Genomic DNA, 22,277 nt, shown 5'->3' with positions numbered 1-22,277 from the left:
CAATGCATATGGGTCTAATTTTCTCTTGAATGCCTTTTGTTATTGTATTTTATTATTTAACTTCCATTTGGCTCAAAATATCTGCATTGCAATGGCTTCCACTGCCAGCTGCAGATTTACTGGTGACATTGGCTGGAAAGCCCTGCAATAGTGTTTATGATCTCTTCTGTTTCTTTCAGCCAAATACCTCACCTTTCAAGATTTTAGAGAGCACATGGTTTTGCTTTCCTTTCCATCATTTCCTTAAGGTGGGGCAGAGATAATAATGCTATTCCCTCAAAAATAGTTTCATCCCAGCACTGTTGTGTTAGGGCACCTAAACACACACACACACACACACACACACACACACACACACACAGAGGAGATGAGGAAACAATAACCACACACACATCTGTTTATAGCTTATTAAATAGTTATTCTGCCACTGCACCCCTACATATCTACTGGAGAGCTACATAAACAAGTTGCAAACAAGGTCATTTAGCCAATTTCCTCCTCTCCTTGTTTGGCCAGTTAACTTGAACAGACCTGGAGAAACCTGAATTCTCTGGTACAACTTCATAGCAAATAAATTTGCATTTCCTTTGCTGTGTAGTTACACCCTAAGATGATCCTGACTCTGGTCTCCAGAAACATATGTTTCTTCTTAAGGATTTTTCTAGTTTCTTCATGTTTGCTCTTCCAAGTCTCAATTTCCTTCTGATTTATCATTTTCAGTTTCCATTTCAGTTAATGATTAAACCAATGTACACAAAATCTTTCAACAGCTTCAATGCCTTCATTATACTTACTAAAGTTATTGAAGTCTTCCATAGTCATCATTTTAAAATGCACTTATTATAAAATGTGTAGAAAAACATGTATAATCTCTTAAGTGCAAAAAGCAACCAAACAAAAGCAGAAAACATAGTCTTGCAATTTGGGATGCACCAAGGATGGGATGAGAATTCAAGAGGGGGAACATAATGAAATTGAGACTAAAAATGAGAGAAAGATAACAATTGATCCTGTTCACTTGGCCATGGGACTTTAAAAATAAGATTAGTGTTATAGGATGAAACCCCATCAAAATCTACTCCTTCCAGTGCTACTGTAACGTTTAAAGGGCATTTCCCTCAAGGTTTAAAGCACATTTTCCTGTGCCAAAAAAGAGAAAATATGAGTTGCTTAAAATTATCTGCTGCAAACTGGGCATTCATTCATTCTAAGTCCTTATAGATATTTTTAAGACAGATGAAGGGAAACATCCCAGGGGAACTGGAAGAACTTGGTATTTGTAGATTCCGTTATAAATGTGATTCTTTCCTTCAGGATGCTTGTACATTTCCAATTAGCCCTGCACTGGATTTCATGCTTCTCCTGATGTTGCAATACAGTCCGTAGCTCAAAAAGCACAGCAAAATGCATTCTAAAAGGCATGTTCTGAGGTCAAATACATTTTATGCATTAAAATTATGTTCAAAAACTACTTATGCATTTACATATGAATATCTAGGCAGACATTTTCAGGAGGGGGGAAATCCAAATAATGGAGAAATAAGCTAGACAGACCCCTTACTGCACGCATGTCAAAATTTCACAGACCACAAACAACATCTCATTCCTACATACTTTCCACTGTTCTCTTAGAAGATACCATTAGACAGCCTTTGGGGATCCCCAATTTTCCCCAGCAGTAAAGCTCACACCATTAAGTGGGGTCTCTGCCTTTCTGCGTGTACCTTTTGGGGGGAAGCTCACATAGCAAAGAGGAAGTGAGAAATATCTTACTGTAAAAGTCACTTGCTCACATCAAAATCTGGATCCAAATCATTGGCTAAATCCAGTTTTTCATCTGATAGAGAGTAGACCCAAAGAATCAATGGATCTTTTGTGAGTTGACACGTATGTAAGTTTCACTGATTCAGTGGATCAATTGTAGTAGGGAATAACAACTGGATTTTGCACATTATATTTAATTTTCCTGTAAGTCTTACTTTTAACATATTATGCAGAAAAATGATTCAGATTAAACCAGAGGACAATGACTGCATCATTAGGATCAGTTTTGTTCTATCAGAATGCATTCAGAGTAAGCTGTTGTTGTCTGCAACCCTGCAACTACACTATAAAACTGAAGAAGCTACTCAAGGTTACAGAAAAAAGACGGCGGCCAAGAAAGGGAAAAAATAGGCACTAAAACCATGTACTTAGGTGGAAAGGATACAAATCAGAGATAACTTCACCCCAAAGACATTTTAAATGACAACAGGAATTTCTCTGTGACATTTTGTCATTATCTCTGACCATTAGGGACTTAATGCATTTTCACCAGGTTCAGCCATCTATCAGCTTTTGGCATCTCTTGACAGTAAAGCTTAACTTTAATGACAAAAATGTGTGGAAAAAAATTAGAAAAACTTAACTTGTGTTCTACACACTGGATCTGGACAAATACTCAAACAGGGCTGTTCCTGCCAACCTGGGTATGTCACAGGTCAGAGCAAACAACTCCAGGTTAGCTACAGTGTACATTAGCTTTGGCAATGGAGGAGGTCTCTGAGAGAGGCCATTGGGCTGTATATTCCTTTGCTTCTTCACAACACTTGGCTTAGCCGCTAGATGAGGGAATGGTACTGCTAGTATAGTGCTTAAACTGAGCAGCTTAATTCACTCCATTTTTAAAAATTCTCTCTCTCTTTTTAAACCAAAGCTTAAACACACACACACACAAAGCAAGCAAACAAATAAAAAATCAACTGTATGATTGAATGTTTGTGCATATGCAATGGTTGCTTGTATTCTTATATGGCTTCTGCATAGTTAAGTTTCAAATCCTCGTTTTAACATATCTTGATTTTTTTTTCTCTTCCCCCTCTTTGGTTTCTTGTTAGCTTAGGGTTGCCACTGTATATTGTCCCTGATATAAAAATACAGCTGCCTCATATACTACACAACATGACCGTCTTTGATTAGAATACAAGGAAGGAAACTGGTAGACAAAGTAGCAGCTTGATGTATTCTCCGGCTTCACCTGCTCACCTAACCTCCAGTACAGAGGACACCCATTGGAAAGGAAAGGAAAAAGGGAAGGGAAGTTGGAGGTGTCTAACTCCCACACTTTCAAAGATATACATGGAAAATCCTGAATCCTCCATTTAAGGTCAACCGCACCCAAACTTACACGATGCTGTATTACCCCATTCCCCCTTCTGGCTATTGCTGTTCGAATTTCCTCACTGAAGCAAATGGGTGAATTCCCTGATATTTGGAAAGACACAAATCCTGGCACAGCCATTGCCACAGATCAGATTGAAGGACTTTACTGGTATTCCCTTATTTGGACCATCGCATAGTACATACACACAAGAAAAACCTATAAACAAATATTCTGATCAAAATTCACAGGCATGTCTCACTCCTGAAATTTTCAAATCCACTGTGTTTCTTACTGCTATGTACATATCTCGCTACTTGGCAAGCTAATGAAGTTACTGTTGCTGGAGTTATTCCTTGAAACCACCACCCCCCAATGGGGAGGGGGTAGTAACCTTGAATAATTGCTTCAATGCTTCTCAGATCTTCTGTCTCCCTATAAACAACCAAAGATATCAATATAAAAAAAGAAGTAATCATACCTGGGCTTTTATTGAAGTATGGTAAACAGGAGAGGCTGCCACAGAGATGGGTATACAGCGAAAGACAGAAATCCATCCTCAGTCATCCTGTGAGCAAAGCAAGTACAAAAGTCTTGACTTTCTCTCAATTTCTTTTTTAAAAGAATTCCTTTTCTATTAAATCAAAACAAAAGGATTGACATGCTCAGGGGAGAAATTTTCAGCACATCACTGGTTCTGAAACCTGACTTTGTAGTTGGACACACTAAAGGGACATAGGTGTTTCAGTGGATCACAGGCGGAACAGGAGTCAATAGTGTGATGCAGCTGCTTAAAAAGTAAATGCAGTTTTGAGTGGCATAAATAGAAGCCTATTGCCTAGATTAGGAATGGGCAGCTGTAGCCCTCTAGATAGTTTTTGGCCTACAATTTCCCCTAGTCCTAGCCAGCATCAGGTGATAGTGATGGCTTACAGGTGTTGCAGTCCAAAAACATCTGGAATACCACAGTTGTTGACCTTGGTCTGTGACAGTCACAAAGAAGCAATTGCTCTGCTCTAGTATTACAGAATTGTAGAGTGGAAAGATACCCCAAGGGCCAGCTAGTCTAATGCCCCATCAATGCAGGAATCCAGAGCTAAAGCACCCCTAACATATGCCATCCAATCTCCAACTTGCACGTTCTCCACATAGCAGACCTGCTGTTTCCTTGTTCTTCCTCTTGCTCAAAACATATCTGAAAAAAAGAAAAGAAAAACTCAACATCTTTTACTCATTTTTAATCTATTTTATAACCTTGAGCTTATTCAGAGCTTCAGCTCCCCTGACCTTCTTGCGATAAAAATTGGTTACTTGTTTGTACTCTTCCTTGTGGATTTGCCCTTCCTTCAGTTTCTCATAAATGCCACTTTTAAATCTCAGCTCATCCAAAAGCTCCTTCTGAAGTCACTCTGCTTCACACTTTCCATTCTTGGGAGAATTGTTCACAAGGGGAAGAATCTTGGAACTGTTTGCAACGCTGTGTTAAATATGCCAGGTTTGGAATGGCGTATGTGGTTCTGGGAATGTTGTAAATTAATCCTGCATGGCAGAGTTATCACTAAGGGTTGGATCAGGTGATCCTGCATGTGCCTCTACCAGAGCTTATAAAAAGCTACTTTCTTTTAGTACAACCTCCAACCCCACAGCTATGCTGTCTTGTTAAACTTGGAAGTTATAGTCCAAAAATTGCACTTCCAAGTTCTTGCCTAGAGGGTTGCCCTAGTCAGCCACTGATACCCTGATCTGAATTGCCACCTTCAGAGATGAGACAAGTGGGTCCAAGAGATGGGAAGTGCCTTTCAGTTCCACAGCTCTGGAATGTACCACTAAGAAAGGTCCACCTATTTTGAGTTTAGCACACCTTTTGGTGGACATTGAGTGACAGGGTCCTTCTTGAGTCAGGATGATGCTTGAGTGTTAATCTGGGAACATCACAGTTCTGCCCTAAGTGAGTGGACAATTTCAAAGAGTCATACAGTCCTGCTCCTTATCTGGGTGTAAATCCTGTTATGTTTAAGGGGAAAACACACATGGGATTGTGCTACAAGGGGCTTGATAACAGCACCACTGATCATTTAGGGACTCACATACCAATATCAAACACACTCACCACCACCACATAAAGCAGCCTCTTCATGCCCCTACTTTTAGAGCCAAATTTACAGCCAAATTGCCATAATCCACCCCTGAGGGAGGTAGTGCTAGACTTGGAATGTCAGGTTTTGCAGGGAGAAAATTCCAAACAACTTCCAAAATTTTATTTAGAAAAATACAACTGTAAGAGAGGAATTGGCTCAAAATAGACAAAGGAGGACTCAGTGGTCCCAAATGCTGATTTACCATTGTAAGTCTGGGTAAACACAGTACGCAAAGTGACTACATACCACAGTTTGGAATCTTACTTTTAAAAACTAAAGCATCAAGAATTTCCTGATTATTCTGTCATTTGGGAATAATCTGGTTCAATTAAATTAAACTGCTTTATCAACAAGATGCAGACAAAATGTGTGGTCTCTCTCTCTGTGTGTGTGTGTGTGTGTGATTTCTATGCCTAGAGAAGTGCATCAAATCAGCACAGCCAGCCACAGAAGAATGTCCTTGATTAATGAAGAGGGTGGCGTAGTGTTACCTTCCCAGCCCAGTGCGGTTACCACCTGCCCTTGCTGGGAGAGGCGTCTCATGTAATTAACATGACTCTCACCCTTTTGCTTTTAACATGCCTCCTAATTAAGCTATTCAGACTCTTAACTTTCGCATCTCACCAGAGCTGCTCCAAAATCATTTATTTTATGGAGATAATCGCAAAGCTTCCTTCATCTAGTTTTGTACTCACTGGCTATTTCAGTGTTCTTGGAGGAAAGATCTCATTCATTCTTCTGCATCGGAGAAGCCTGTCCTTCTTTTTGTTTGTTAGATATTTGCTGCCAAGGAAACTGAGACAAGTTTGGTTCCTAGAGATTTTTATGACATGATCCAATCACAAACCATCATGTGGTATCTACCCTGAATACATTTTACTTAATTTCAGAAGATAAACAGGGTCATCCCTGGTTAACATGTGGATGGGAGACCTGAATCTCCATGTAGGGCTAGGAAAAAGATCTTCTCTGAGATCTTGGAGACACATTGCTTGTCAGAATTGACAGCATTCTGGGTTTTATGAACAATATAAGGCAGTTCCTTATGTTCATAAATGTCCACCAAACAGCAGACAGGCAAGCTGTAGCTCCTGCAGGATGTTCTCTCAGTTGCCAACATGGCTGGTCTCAAAAAGGGATTAGACAGGCTCATGGAAGATAATCCTCTCCATGGCTGCTGGTCATGATGGCCAAATGCTATTTTCAGTTTCAGAGGTATGAAGAACCATTTCTAGGGAATATGAGTGGAATTCTGTTGCATTCATGTTCTGCATTTTGGTTTTCCAGAGGCATCTGATTGGCTGCCTTTGGTGTGATCCTGTTGAGAACCAAACTACATTTCATATTAGTCACATGGTTAGCCTAATGAATTTGATTTTTTAAAAATGAAAGAAACATAAATACTAGCTGTTGGACAGGAAAACAAATTAGTTTTGGATATGGCTGGGGTGGGAAAACGTCAGCTCATTAGATTTTGGGGCTTCATCTGCCATAAGCCCCAGCCAGTATGGATAATGATAAGGAACTATAGGTGATGTAGTCCAAAAACAAATCAATGAAATGTCACTATTCTAGTATAGGGGAATAGAGGATTTAACCTTTATGTCTTCTAATCACAATGAGACATATGATCTGGTTGGTGCCCGTGGGAGCTTTCATCCTGTTGTAATAGGATGCATGGGGGATCCTGGTTCAAGTTTAATTCAAAGACATCAATGCCTCTTCACCTCTCTTCCAGTTTGCATTCTCATGAGGCAAACTATTTATGTTTCAGAAAATTAGGGCACCAGGAGTCGCTGCACGGCCAGGCTTAGCCCAGTGTTTAAACCAGTGGTTCTTAACCTTTGTTACTCGGATGCTTTTGAACTGCAACTCCCAGAAACCCCAGTCAGGACAGCTGGTGGTGAAGGCTTCTGGGAGTTGCAGTCCAAAACTCCTGAGTAACCCAAGGTTAAGAACCAGTGGTTTAAACTTTTCTACTGAAATCAAAAGGACTAGAAAGTACTGAAGTATGACAGGATTATGCCCAGATAGATATTTAAGAAGTAACCCTACGCAATTACATTTTATTCATTCCAGAGACAGAAACAACATATTAAAATTGTTTTTGTTATCATGTGCTTTGTGCTTGACAAGTAGCTTTGAGCAGTTGGAACAATGTGTGATAGAACCCATATGCCCTGGCCCTCCAGAAGAAAATGGGCACATGAGTTGAGTTCACTAAAATATGAAACATAGGATTATGACCTGCATAGACAACTTGAAATGTGGGAGTACAATTAATTCAGGAACATGAGTTCCTTTAAAATCACAACCCATGCCCTCTTTTAAAGTGGAATCATAACCTCGTTTGGCTGCTCTATAGCAGGTAAGTGTGCGCCCAGGTATTAAACCAGACCTCTGAGCCACGCATACAGAACCAGCCCTGTGCACTGAATACTGCACAAATATTCTCCACCACAAGAAAAAAAATCTATGAGACAGAATTCATTTTCCTAAGGAAAAAGAAAGGAAATAAGCTATCTAATCTACTACATAGCCTCTTTGGGAGGCCTGTCCATTTGTCCAAAACCAAACCCTCACAGATGATACAGCTCTGTGGTGATCTGGAGGCCTTTTCCCACAGACTACACCTCAAAGTATATTTCCACAACTTTGACAACAAACAGGATAACAACACACAAGCTATGGTTCATTCTCCAGAAGACGAGGAGGAACTCTGCACCACTCCACACCGCCTTCCTCCCAGCACCACAGAAAGAAGAACTCTACATGGACTCCTCTTGAGAGGTGGAACAAGGAATTGGACTTCTATATAAAGTCTTTTTTACTACCAAACCCAGGCTGAGATCATCAGCAAGGGGCATGATTTACCACATGATCTCAACTGGAGAGTGTGTGATGCCATACACACCCTCAAAAACAATCCCAACTTTGCCATTAAAGAGGCAAGAAATGGCAGAGTTGTGGTTGTCATGGACAAGTTGAGCTGCACACAGGAAGCTGAGAGAACAATTGTCCAGTTCTAAATTTTACCAGCTGCCATACTGTTCCATCTCTATTGGGTAGGTAGATGTTTTTCCTCTTTAAATGGCACTCTCTTTTAATTTAGTTTATTTCAAATTGCTTCACCATCTCTGCTGCCTTGGAATCTTTCTCTCCTTTCTTTTCTAGCCAGGGACTTTATCTCAAAGGTAAAGGTAAAGGTTCCCCTTGACAATTTTTGTCCAGTCGTGTCCGACTCTAGGGGGCGGCGCTCATCCCGCTCTTCAAGCCATAGAGCCAGCATTTGTCCGAAGACAATCTTTCCGTGGTCACATGGCCAGTGTGATTTAGACACGGAACGCTGTTTACCTTCCCACCGAGATGGTACCTATTTATCTACTCGCATTTGCATGCTTTCGAACCGCTAGGTTGGCGGGAGCTGGGACAAGCACATTCCTGCCTTAATGGCATCATCAATCCAAGGCTCTTCAAAACTTGGAAAAGTGATGTTTTAGGAACTATACCTTCCAGTATTGGTCAGCCAGCGTGGCCCACAACTATACTGTCTAAATGAATGCTGGGAGCAGCTGTGCCAAAAAGGTAACTTATCCCAGCTCTGCTCTTGATCCATGGGCTGAACCACCCTAATCATCGTCCATCAGCACCTAAGAAGCCAAGGATGTTGATGGCATCACGGCATGTTAACAAAGTACAGGTGTTTGGAATACAAAGCTGGGATTCGCTGGTGAATTCCTACAAGTCAGAGTAATTACACAGCTGTTCTTCAAAATTGCAGTTAAGTGGTTTCAAACTGCCATCGAGCCCCACCCACATGCGCTCCTGCCTAAATGAAAAGGACGTGGATATCATGATTAGGAAGAGGATGCATCTGAAATCCCCCCTAGCTATGAAGGAGCACTTCCTAATTGTCAGCTGGACTGTGCTGTGCTTGTTGAAAATAATTAGAGTGCAGCAGCTTCAGCAGGCCCTGTTTCTCCCCCTCCCTAATAACCTCCTCAGTACAGATTTTTATCAGTAACTATTGGCTTCCTGCTCATTTTTTCCTGACTCTGTCATTCTCCCAGGCTGGGGGACATGGAGGAGAAGAAAAAGGAGGTGGGGAATGGAAAGAAAGGTACTATCTGTAATGCACACAAATAATGCTGCCCTACAGGGGCCAAGAGGATGAACCAGACTCAGAACGAGAGAGAAAGAGAGAGAGAGAGAGAGAGAGAGAGAGAGAGAGAATTCACCAAATAAATTCAAAACTGAATCTCCACGGGGAAAAGGATGACTGAATGAGCAGGAGGCGGGCATTGTACATTCTTCTCTCTACCCCTTGACACTGTTTTTAGCTCCATTTTTGCGCATGCACACACACATACACACACACACACACACACAAACACGCACAGCAGAAATCTTTCTTAATTACTGCTTATTTCGGTGACAGAATTGTAATTTATCATTTAGTTGTAATTTGACATATGTTCACACCTTTGCCATTTCCCATTTCCTCCTCCATTCTAATTGTCTGCTTCACTCGGCTGTCATGCGCTCCTCTTGGGATTAATTCGAGCTGTCTGTCTGTGCCGCACTACTGGCACACTCGGGGCTGCTGAGAGCGTGACAGCACCAGTGCGCCCACAGTTTATCTCAGACATTACTCAGCCACCACACTCCTGCCATCTTCTTCCTCGTTGCCCTTCCCCTCTGTCGCATTGTTTATTGTTTTCTTTTTTTAAATGCTGGTGACTTTTCAATGTTTTTAGGCTCTAATTACACTCTTAACTGTCACTTTGGGGAGGGGCGGAGGGAAAACATTGGCTTTAATTACTGGAAAAGGGCCACAAGAAGAAGCAATAAATAGACCAGTAGATGTCTCTCTCTGTCTCTTGAATTCTGGGCAGATTTAAATATACTTCCCTAATTTTCTCGACAGCAGCAGGTAACCACTTTTGCTTGGTCTCATGCCCATTTCTCTCAGTGGTACCTGATGTTTATTATGGTTACAGGTGTGGAAAGCCCAGTAGTCAAAAGAGGATGGACCGACAACGAGAGGCAGGGCTAGGAAGCCGAAGTGCGTATAAACATGTACACAAGGAATCATTCACATGTATACATCTATAGAAATGGGCATACAGGCATTCACTTAGACTCTGTCTTACTGCTACCTCATTCATTCATTTTGTAATCAGTTGAGAAGCAGAAAAATTCAGCTGGCACCCACAGTAGACATGTTCCTAAGCAGCTGCTCTTGCTTCCTTCCGTGTCTTGTTTCAAAACTGGGCATATTTATTTCCATTCACTGTCTTTTCCCTCAAACATACCTGCATTTTCTCTCAGAGTGTGATGCTGGTTGTTCAGCAGGAAGGGGACCAGAGTCAGGCAGGAGTGGGCTGACTGGTAGAAGTCTGAGCATGAGGTGGAGGAATCGCCTATTTTCTGTAATGGACGAGACTGCCCTGATTTCACGGCACCAGATATTTTCATAGCTACCTCATACACACCCTTTCCACTACTGGAAAACATATTATTGGTACAAATTAATTCCAAGGTTGCTGGACCCAACAGAGATGCCGAGGCCCTAAAATTTTGATTTGATGAGAGACAGTGATATTATCACACAAGGAAGGTGTTTGTACAGCCTTCAGCATAAAGGGCTTATCAAGGTTAAACATTAACTTGCTGGAGGCTATTTTGATGTGATAACAACCAGTTGCATACTTTCTAGATAGTTCCTGCTGAGTCTGCCCTGAGCCTGCAATGGATGCCAACTTTCCTTTACTCATTGTCACAAAACACAACAGAGGCTGGCTTTTCCCAGGAAACATTTGCATGTTTTCTAGGTTTAATATCGTCCAGCTTCATAGCTGACTGTTTTCATGTAAGCTTTGAAGACATGCCGCATGTACATTGTGCAGATATTAAATGACATCAACATCAAAAACATTCCCACTTCCCCCTAACAACCTGATGTTGTAAAATATTGCTTGATGAAGTTTGCAACCATTTTGGTGCACATTGACTGACACTAATAAGGTCATTACACTAACATGGATTCCCCTCCCCCCATATGTCCACCACAGCTATCCTGGTGTTGATCAAATATTTATTTATTTATTTATTTATTTATTTATTTATTTATTTATTTATTTATTTATTTATTTATATGCTGCCCACTCTACCCAAAGGTCTCTGGGCAGCTTACAACAATTAAAATTCAATACAATAAAATATAAAATGATTAAAATATAATTAAAATACGATTAAAATACAATTAAAATTGCCATCATCAAGACCCACAGTTGATGTTATTTCAGATAAAAACCTTCTGCAACAGGAAGGTTTTGACCTGGCGCTGAAATATCATCAGTGTCGGCGCCAGACGAATTTCAGTCGGGAGGGCGTTCCATAGTCTGGGGGCAGCTGCCGAGAAGGCCCTTAGTCTACAAGCCATCCCTCTTACCTCCTTGAGGGATGGCTCTTTCAAAAGGGCCCCCTGGCTAGATCTTAATGGCCGGGTAGGCTCATATAGAAGGAGGCAGTCCTTCAAGTAACCAGGGCCCAAGCCGTTTATATGGTATATGGTATTCCCATTGCTAACAAGAAAGTAAGTAATGTGGAAGTTTATTTAGTTATTTCACTTCTGTCACTAAACCTCAGGGAGGTCAGGTAAGTGATCATTAATTTTTGCCGACTTCCTGTGATTCTCAGAACAACATTATGAGGCACATTAAACTGAGAATCTCCAGGCTGAGGTTATCACCCCAGTGAGCTGAACAGTTAAGTAAGAATCTTACCTGGTTACTTCTCATTTGAAAGCCAGCATGCTATGGTATGTACACCACATTTAGGATGGCTATGCATTATCAAAACAAGGACCAAAGATGACAATGATTTGCATAAAATCTGTATGTACTAGTTTATATAGAGAGATAGGGGATGAGCTTTGGATTCTGAATCCAGAGTAAAGGTGAGGGTAATTGTCAGTTCCCAAACTGATCTGAAGTGAAGCAGGGAAGTCCAATGCTGCACTCCAGTTCAATCAGGGCTCTTCAAAGCATAAAATATTGCTTTGCACTTTGAGGATTTAAAAAACTATTTAAAAAATACTCATTGGGAAAACAATAGTAATACTATAAAAGTGGGGTAGATCACAGTAAAATTAGGAATGGGACCTGTCTAAACTGCATGGCTTTCAGCTGGCTGGACCAGAGAAAGGGGGAAAGAAACCAGTAAGAGTTTTGCTTGTACACTGGATGTTAAGCAGTAGTTGATGGCACTGAAAATAAAGAGCCCTTTATTTTCCTGATTTCCATGTTTTTTCACTATTTGGACAAATTTAAAAAAGGGTACACATACTTCAGAAGATTTGGATACAAATTTTATCTGATGGGCCACTAATAAGCTTGAAGCAATTTGTTGCAATTCGTTGCAATTTGCGAGACAAATAATTCAGATTGAATTGAGATGTTGCACTTGTTTGTCAGTGCTCTATTTTTTTCTTTTTTTAAAAAATGTTCAAATAAACTTTTTATTTTTCAAAAACAAACAGAAAGAAAAATCCAATGAACAACTAATAAAGAAATATCTAAACACACAGGGCTTATTTTAAAGCTTTGCTGTTAGTTTTGTTTCTTTTAAAAAATCCACCTCACCCATCTTGAAATATTAAAACATACAACTCCGTAAATCAGGTGAGATTTTTCTTAAAAAAAAAAAAAACTTTTGGCGTCATTCTTAGTCTTCTACATTTTTGTCCCCTTTCCAACAGAGGCATGAGACCATAATAAACTATTTTTGAGCATCAAACAAAAATAGTAAAGGTATATAACAAGCCTGGTGGTCCACATGCCAGCCATTCTTATATTGAATCACATAACTCATAATATTCTTGGCTTCATCGAGGGTTAACTTGAATATTATATTAAAAACATTGGATGCTCCCAAGTATAACTTTTTTATAAAATGCTGTATAGAGTAAATATCTATATATCAGTGGGAAAGGTTTAAAACTTTCCTTTCTGGTCTTTTTAAATAAATTCATCCAGGATTATTATTATTTTTTAAAACAACAACCCTAAACTGGAACCATGTCACAATTTTCTAGAGTGAGTGGAGATTATGTGGCCCCATTTTTTGTTATATGATGGGCCCAGAGATACATTCTGGAGAACCTGAAAGCTGGCATGCATCAATGGCATTTTAGTTGGTCACAATAAAGATATTACTTTCAGTGGATTTGGGTTTTATTATATTAGCACCAAGCAAAGAACCTTGCAAGGTGGGGTGGGGTTATTATACTGATTGTAATGAATAGGAGAGGCCAAGAGATAGTGGCTTGCAGAAAGTCTGCTAGTGAGCACCGAGTCAAGTTACAAATTGCAATAGGCACATGCTTGACTGATTACATCTTTCCACTCTGTATTTTACAAGCAGTAGCTGGGAGGTCCACAATCTAGATTAGAGCCACATTGGGAAGAGAAGGTATCATTTTCTCCACTGAAAATTATCCTCCCAAATGGTAACAAACAAGAACCTTCAGGAAATATCAGCGAGGGTTGCAAAGCCAACTGCGTCCTAGGGAGACAGGTATCTAGACAGAGGACAACTGTAAGTATGAACTTTAAAAATAATATGCAATGTCTCCAATAGGCATGAACACGTTTTAAAACTCAGATTTGCTAATTTATGGCCCAGTCTTTAAGTTTAACTACTGCTTCAGGTGCAGTTGCTTTGGCTAATAGTGGCAGAAGTAGAATCTTTAAACTTAAGCAAAGAATAATGGGGAAAAATAATAATGGTTGTTGTGGTTTTTTTGGGCTCTTTGGCCGTGTTCTGAAGGTTGTTCTTCCTAACGTTTCGCCAGTCTCTGTGGCCGGCATCACCAGAGCACAGAGTGCTGTCCTCTGAAGATGTCAACCACAGAGACTGGCGAAACGTTAGGAAGAACAACCTTCAGAGCATGGCCAAAGAGCCTGAAAAACCCACAACAACCATTAGATCCTGGCCGTGAAAGCCTTCACGAATACATCGAAAAAATAATACTCATACAATTGCTTGACATTCCTTAAACTTGTGTTCCCTAAGTCATGTTCTCTTCATCTATCTCTCCCTTTTTTCTCAAACTGCTGTGAATCCATCAACAAGCTTCTCTGCGATTTCAAGTATGCTATGGTACAGTAGTTTCTGTTTTAAATAATCCTCCTTGGAGCACATTAATTGCCGCTATGGACAGAATAATGTATTCCCCTTTCTCTTTAAATTCCTTAAACGAGTCGTTAAGGCCTAGATTTTAAATCCTCTTCAATTACCAGAGCTTTGGGAACATTTTCAGCTACAGACCTACTACAGTATATTTAAAACCACATTGCTTCAGATGTCTTTAATGTTTTCTGGGAGGAGAGAATCTAAATCCATCGATTAGACACAAGACTTGTGTCACACCAGCCTGTTATGCCTGAGAGGTTCCCTGTTCAGTCTTCCACTTGTGATGCCCCTTGCCATCAGGCTTAGTTTCCTGAGAAGCTCAGCTTTATCCAATAGAGCATCTTAAATTAATAGTTGCGGAGAGCAAAACTTTTGAAAATGAGTGGCCAAGATGACAAAGTAATCCAGACCTAGAATTGCCACTCATTCCCCAAAAGGAAAACAAGAGAGGACACAGATATGCACAGAACTGCACATGGTAATTTATGTGTACTATTGAATATTAGTGTTGATTTTTTTAATAATTTAAAACTGAATTACACGTATCTCACATGAATAACAAAGACTGTTATCAGGTGACCTCTCTGCCTGTTCTATCTGCTGCCCAGGGAGTTTTCACCAGATCCCCGGATCTCCCTCTTTGTGGTTCTTGATCATTAAACCAGACAGCCTTTTAAATGGAGGACATTTTTATACACTGCCAAAAGGAAAATTGTCTTCTGGCAGTCCTTTAAATGGAAGACTGTATCCTTGAAGTAAGAATTCACTGTCACCCTATTCGCATCTCTTGAGTTCTAGGCAATGATCAGAACCTTAGGCTTCTGACTGCCATATACAGAGCATCCAACCAGTTACATATAAATACTTGTTATTTGTCCAATATTGCAGTTTTTTAAAAAAATCACCATCATATGTTGACTATAACTTGATACGGCATATCTTCACTCCTTTTGCCCTGCCACTAGGAATGTGCCATTCATTCTCTATCGTGGCAGACCGACATCTGCCAGACCTACACCTAAACTGTGTTCAACTGGAGAAAAGTTGGGCTAGAAGACTTCATGGCCTGGGATAGACCAAGCTCTGCCTTAGGGTCCTGTTAGAAAAGGATGTTTGCCCCGGTCCTTATAGGCTTCCTTAGGAGCACATGGTTTATTTATTTATTTATTTATTTATTGGACTCATATACCGCCCCATAGCGCTACAAGCACTCTCCAGGCGGTTTACAATTTTTTAAATTATACAGGCTACACATTGCCCCCCCCCCCCAGCAAGCTGGGTACTCATTTTACCGACCTCGGAAGGATGGAAGGCTGAGTCAACCTTGAGCCGGCTACCTGGGATTTGAACCCCAGGTCGTGAACACAGTTTTAGCTGCAGTACAGCGTTTTAACCACTGCGCCATGAGGGACAGCAACACTGGACTAAATGGGATGTAATCTTGTGGTATATACAACTCCTGGGACTAAAAGCAACAATGGACAAAAATCCTTTCTTCCTGTCCCAAAGAGCTAAGTTTTGGTGCAGAGCTTCTCGTAACTGTACCGTGTTTTGGATTATACCTCTCAGAAACCCTCAGCCAGCGACCACTGCACTTTAGTGTACTGCAGAACCTTGATAAATTACATTATATTAAGCTGTTGAAGGCAGAAGCCACTCATATTGGAATCAGGCAGATCCGGAGAGTGATACGGTGATTACGGTATGTAGAGGTTGAGGCCAGAGGATGCAGAATCACCAAGAACAATCTGGTGATAAATGAAGAGCACTTCATATCTAGATAGTAAAGGGCTCTTTATCATGTCATGTATTTCATTACAGGCTTTGTGTACCAAGAGGGGACAGGTTATTCTGCTCTGTAAGATGCACCAGAAACCTGTGTTTTGATTGACGTGTTGCTTGTATTATTCACCTATGTTTTCCACTGAACCTTCTGAGAACCACACTCCAGTTGGACCAAGCCGTGCCCCTATCCTGAAATATCTAAAGTCGTATGCAGGGAGAGATAAAGTGTTAGCTTCAAATGACAAATCAATTTTTCCAAAATCTTGACATTCGGAATTATGACTGATGAAAAGCAAATTGTGAGATTGTTTTTGCACATTTCTCTTCTCTTGGTATTTCAAAAAGCAATTTTGCCATTATGCTTTTAAAACAGAAATATTGCCAGTTGGAGTGGTGAAATGGATCTCAGAGGAGTTCAATTTTCCAATCCCTCCCTTCAACATTTCTGGTTCCCTTCAGCTCCTCCAAGTGGAAAATCATACCCAGTTTGCTCATGAATGGCTCCTGATCAGCCTGAAGAGAGGGTTCAAGGTGGGTCCCACAGAGCTCTGCCTCTGGCAGGGTATTCTTCAATTATTTTAACAGTGCCTTAAATTATCAGATGACACAAACTAGAAGGAGGAACAGATACAACTTCAGGAGGCAGGATGGAAACTTTTGCCATTTCTTTTGATGGAATGGGAAACTGAGAAGAAAGTAACATCATATTTCCCTAGGAACAACTCAAAGCTCTGTATTTAGGTAAAGGTAAAGGTAAAGGTTCCCCTTGACAATCTTTGTCCAGTCATGTTCGACTCTAGGGGGCGGTGGTCATTCCCGTTTCCAAGCAATAGAGCCAGCGTTTTGTCTGAAGACAATCTTCCGTGGTCACATGGCCAGTGTGGCTTAGACACGGAATGCTGTTACCTTCCCACCGAGGTGGTCCCTATTTATCTACTTGCATTTGCATGCTTTCGAACCGCTAGGTTGGCGGGAGCTGGGACAAGCGACAGGAGCTCACTCCGTCGCGTGGATTCGATCTTACGACTGCTTGGTTTTCTGACCCTGCAGCACAGGCTTCTGCGGTTTAGCCCGCAGCGCCACCACGTCCCTTTATGCCACCATGTCCCTTTAGACAACAACAAATATTAAGGTAATATTTAATTTTATTCCATATCGGTTAGAATAAACTGTGTTCATTTACAGGTGCTAATTATGAAGAAGAGCATTTATTTATTTATTTATTTATTTATTTATTTATTTATTTATTTATTTATTTATTTATTTATTTATTTATTTATTTATTTGACTTCTATCCCGCCCATCTAGACCAAAGGTCTACTCTGGGTGGCAAAAAAGTATAAACTGGAACCAACATACAAGAGGCTACATGTACTGATGAAACTGCTTCTATAAGCAGACCCAAAGAGCGGAATAATGCCGCCTTCTCTAGGTATCTGGAAGCTTACTTCAGAGAACTGGGAAACCTTCCGGAATCAGTTTATAGTTGCCATGGAAGGCTACAGAATAGAACAAAGAAGAAGAAAACATCACAGTGGACTTTAGTGTGGCATTGAATGAACAAAATCTGTCACTTTCACTTTATCCCACATTCAATATACAGTATTAACAACTGGTATTGTTCAAATATCTGAAAGTTGTCACGTAACAGTGGCAAAATCCTGTACTTTGTTACTCCTTAGAGTAGGATTAGGTATACTGGGTTTCATTTACAGAAAAGTAGATTTTGGTTGAATTTTAGGAGAACGCAGTGTTAAAAGCAATCTGTTGCTGGATTCATCTACCCTGCTAGAGCACTGGAGGTCTCCTTTCTGCTGGAAGTAGAGGCTAAAACTCATGCTAGAGATTTGGATCTTATGCATTGAGCAGCGGTTTGAAAGGCAGCCTACAAGGCCCCTTCCATCTCTGATTCTGCTTAATTCTGCTCTAAGCACTGTCTGCTTGTGATTTTAAGTGGATCCCTGAGTGTGTGAGACTAGGAAAAGTGGACCCAAAGTAGGCCACATAACCAGCAAAGGCTAGTGGCACCGGTTTCACAACAGCGGTGGCTTCACATTTTAGTTCAAGATGCCAAATCTACAGTATTTGGGGGATGGTTCAAACAAACTTTGGATAGCTCCTGTAAATTTCAGATTAAACCCAGGGCAGATTCACTGCCCATGTGAAATCTGGGTGTATCAGCTTTCACTACAATGTGTACGTGGTGTTGAATGAAGCTGAAGAAATAGAGAAAGTCAGCCATAGAACCAAGAAATACACCATTGCATTACAACAGACCAGAGCATTTATGTGCCTGCTGTTCTGGAGGGATACTCTCTGGAAGAAGATACAGCACCTCAAGGGCATGGAGAAGCAGACTGACTTTGAAGACCCTGGACCCTTGAAGAGGGTGTCAGAATCCATATAGGGAGGCAGGGAACCTAGGTCCAGAGCCAGAAGATGAAGCAGAGTCCCTTCTCATCTCAGGAGCATAATACAGGATCCGCAGAAACTGGGACACACAAGGAATCTCCCCAATGAATCTGAGGGCTATGACCAAATTCAGGCATCCACTGAGCACTGGACAATACCCTGTCAGCTGATCCTTCCACTCCAAAATCACCACTGGATTGCTTCTGATGTGAATATATGAAGAGATGGAGAAAAATGGTTTAAGCAGGGCCAGGAACACACCCACGATCAGCAAGGATCTTTGAGGGATTAAAGACCTGTTCAGAAATAGGGAGTCTTCTATAGAGAGGAGCCTACTCCATGAGAGACCTTCTGCTTAAAAGGCCACTAGTTGAGTCCTCAGCAGAATGCAAGTCAGCTCATCTCTGTCAACCCTGGATTCAGGGTAGAGGAGCTGCTGGGAATACTATCTCAGCCTGGTTGGACTTGTGTCAGCCTGTTCCTGATTTCTTGATTCTTGTTGATTTCTCTGCTGTGTGTGCCCTTGGATCTATACCATTTTGTTATGAGTTAAATTATGCTACACTCTTCCACCTTGTTGACTGTGAACTGTTTTGTTACCAGCTGTATAATTCCTTGCTCAGAACTGAACAATTGACTGCTATGGCTTGGCTTTGACTATTGCTATATGTGTGTGCTGTATGACTGTGCCTTTGAGTTGCCTGTTTCTGGCATTCTTGGAGTTGTTTATCTAACTCTTTTGACACTGAAGTGAACTATGCCACGGCATTTCACCTTAGTGGTATTTCCAGTGGACATTTATTGACTTCTCACATTCTAGACAGGATACATTTTACTAATCAGAAAATGGGCTAGCTGGATATCCTTCCTGGGTATCTTCTGAGTTCTGGGTCTTGCTTGGTGGCTGCTATATCTCAGCACAATACAAATATACTGCCATGCACCCACAGAATGTGAGGGTGGTATAAAATGAGCACTGTGGGCACATTAAAAGTTTCAGGATGTTTTTTCTTTTTTTCTTGGGGCACCCCTATACTTTTCATTTCATTTATGCACTGGTCCAATTTGTTTGACACAAAAGATATCTCCTCTTCCAGGTCATTTAATTTCCTTGTTTGTTTTTCCAGTGCTAAAGCCCTAAAAGAACCCCTAAAAACAACACTAATGTAGGGCAGAGAAAGGAGCCAGGCAAGGCAATAGAGAGAGAATAAAATCCATCTGCTCCAAAATTAGATAATAGTAAATGATATATCATTATCACTCCAGATGTATACACACATGCCCCTTTAAAAAGTAGCAAACTAAGCAAACCGTCCCTCCTCCCCAACCAAGTGTCCACTGGTCTCCCAGGAAAATATTATGCATATGCAGCTAAGTACAGTGGGGTCTTGACTTGAGAACTTAATCCATATTGGAAGGCGGTTCTCAAGTCAAAAAGTCTGTAAGTCAAGTCTCCATTGACCTACAGTGCATTGAAAACCGATTAATCCCGTAACAGGCCGTTTTTGTTCCATTTTGGTTTTTTTCTGGTCTGTAAGTCAAATCTCAGTCTGCAAGTCAAACCTAAATTTTGCGGCCAGAGAAGTCTGTAACTCAAAAAGTCTGTAAGTCAAGCCATCTGTAAGTCAAGGGTCCACTGTACCGCCACCAGTGCAAATTTTTAATCAAATATCTGTCAGTTTAAATCAAGCAGACTGGGAAAGGAATGCACTGCTCTGTATACTCACTAAGAGACAAACACATAGACATGTGTACATGTACATGTAGCTCCTACCATCCTCTCCCAAGAAAACAGCAAGCATCCAGATGAAAGCAGGAAATTGAATCCAAGCTCCCCCTCTCAAACTGAATGCCCCTGGGGAGATTTCTTTGGCCCCCCCCCACCCTTCTGATGGATTTTCTACCCTCTTGTCCACCAGCAGCCCAGGCCAGCTCAGGGAGAGAGCAGCAAAAAAAGGAGGAAAAGAGGACCTTCCGTATCAATCAAAGAAAATGGACAAAAATGGAATTCAAGAGGCAGAAGCCTTAAACCATCTAAGATGGAGGGCACCAGCAGAGAACAACTCTGCATCACAGTAATCTCACAAGGAGGAATGACTAAAGCCAAAGAGCAGTCCTGACTGGTTCCCAGTGTCTTTAGCATGTTAAAAGTATTCCTGCTTCCCCCCAATTCCTGGCTGTTCTGATTGGTTGCTGACAGCCCTCATCATGACACTATATGGTGGGAATAGCATCTGCCAGGTCACCAGGAGAAAAAGTTCAAAGCATGGCCAAATAAATGAGGGAAAGAGCAAGAAAACAAAAATGTTGTTGTCTGCTCTTGTGTTGAAACAAGGCATTTGTTTCTAATAGCCTCTGTATTGGAATTCAATGAAAATGAGGGGCAGGGGCTCTTTGGTTATGTTTTCCATTATTGTCTAACAAAAGCCCCATGCCTAGTCTGCACTAGAATCGGCAGCCTGTATGGTGAGATGTGTCATGAAGAATGGAGAAGAAGGCCCCAGGGCCCAGCACCATTCTGTGCAGACTATAAACAAAGGAACATTGGGTGTCCTCCAAAGTGTGTAGAACTGGAATCCCAGAACGGGTGTACCATATGTAGAAATTATTTTTTCCCATAGGATCTGTTCTTACCTATTTCCACCTATATTTATATGCAACCTCTCAGCTAAAAACACCCTGACCAGGGACACACAGATCTCAACAGCATTACCTAGGCTAGATTCCACCAACAGACCAGGTCCTTCCATGTTAGAGTCCTCCTGTACCCCAGTCCCCCACTTACTCAAATGCAGGCAGTGAACTAAATAAGAATTAAGAGGGAAATGAAAGACCCATTCTGTACCTAACAGCTACCCTTTTAAGGCTCTTCGTGTAGATCCAAGGAGGTGTAGTCAGACCGCAAAGGGATATAAGGGCTCAATTGGAGCAAATGTTCAGGTTCCCTTAGAACCTGTCCAGGGTCCTGAAAGATTGGCACATGACTGTCCTAACCCAAATCATCTTCTATGCTATCACTGTCTTCCTCGTTATGATTTGACTCTCTCTACCAGATTCCTACACTCCCTGTCAAGAGAAACAAGAGGCTTTAAAAAGCCAATGGTGCATCAGTTTCAACATCTAACAAAAGCAGTTCAGCAGATCATGGACCTTGATTTAAGCAGAGCAGAAGGACAGCTACTTCTTCTCCTTTTAGTGGCAGTTTAACTTCTGACAAATGGCTAGTTATAAATAACTACTTGCTTGCAATTGGCCAGAATCCTGATGGCATTTGCCCAAGAGTTGTTTCACTTGCAGCTAACTGACAAGTTACATCTCAGTTGCATGTCTGGTCGTGTGCCCAATTGTTAAATTTGAGTTGTACCATGGCATCTTGTAAGTTAAGCATAATTAGCTACAGCAAGTTTTTAAAATCTTACACAATAGGATTCCAGCCATTAATCCCTTTACCCTAGTAAGGAATAAGGAATGAGTAACTGCATTGAAACTACAACTTAATGAAGGAAAATTCGGCTTCCTTTGCAGCAGAGTTGTAGCCTTCTAGTTACCTCTAATGTTATGGGGTGTGATTCCACTTAGTGGTGGAAAAGAAATATTGCATGGTT

At 41.0% G+C, this 22,277-nt stretch overlaps 2 long non-coding RNA genes across 3 annotated transcripts in view; both read right to left on the bottom strand.

The window, feature by feature from the left end:
- LOC110080456 (uncharacterized) overlaps nucleotides 1-20,045 on the bottom strand; it is a 42,808-nt gene extending 22,763 nt beyond the window's left edge. Inside the window, exons 1-3 of one of the 2 annotated variants that reach the window (XR_013545804.1) lie at nucleotides 10,593-20,045; nucleotides 4,297-4,334; nucleotides 3,621-3,707 (exon numbers count right to left, since the gene is read on the bottom strand). This is a non-coding gene — a long non-coding RNA (uncharacterized LOC110080456). The other variant, XR_013545803.1, reaches the window with a different exon arrangement.
- Nucleotides 1-20,271, bottom strand: part of LOC144589597 (uncharacterized) — a 109,879-nt gene extending 89,608 nt beyond the window's left edge. The window contains exon 1 of the long non-coding RNA XR_013545805.1: nucleotides 20,052-20,271. This is a non-coding gene — a long non-coding RNA (uncharacterized LOC144589597). The remainder of the gene's footprint in view (nucleotides 1-20,051) is intronic.
- Nucleotides 20,272-22,277: the final 2,006 nt, after the last annotated feature.

Source organism: Pogona vitticeps, chromosome 5, assembly GCF_051106095.1.
Source record: "Pogona vitticeps strain Pit_001003342236 chromosome 5, PviZW2.1, whole genome shotgun sequence".
Lineage (NCBI taxonomy): Eukaryota > Metazoa > Chordata > Lepidosauria > Squamata > Agamidae > Pogona > Pogona vitticeps.
Note: the sequence above shows the minus strand (reverse complement) of the source record. Positions and strands in the feature narration are given on the sequence as shown.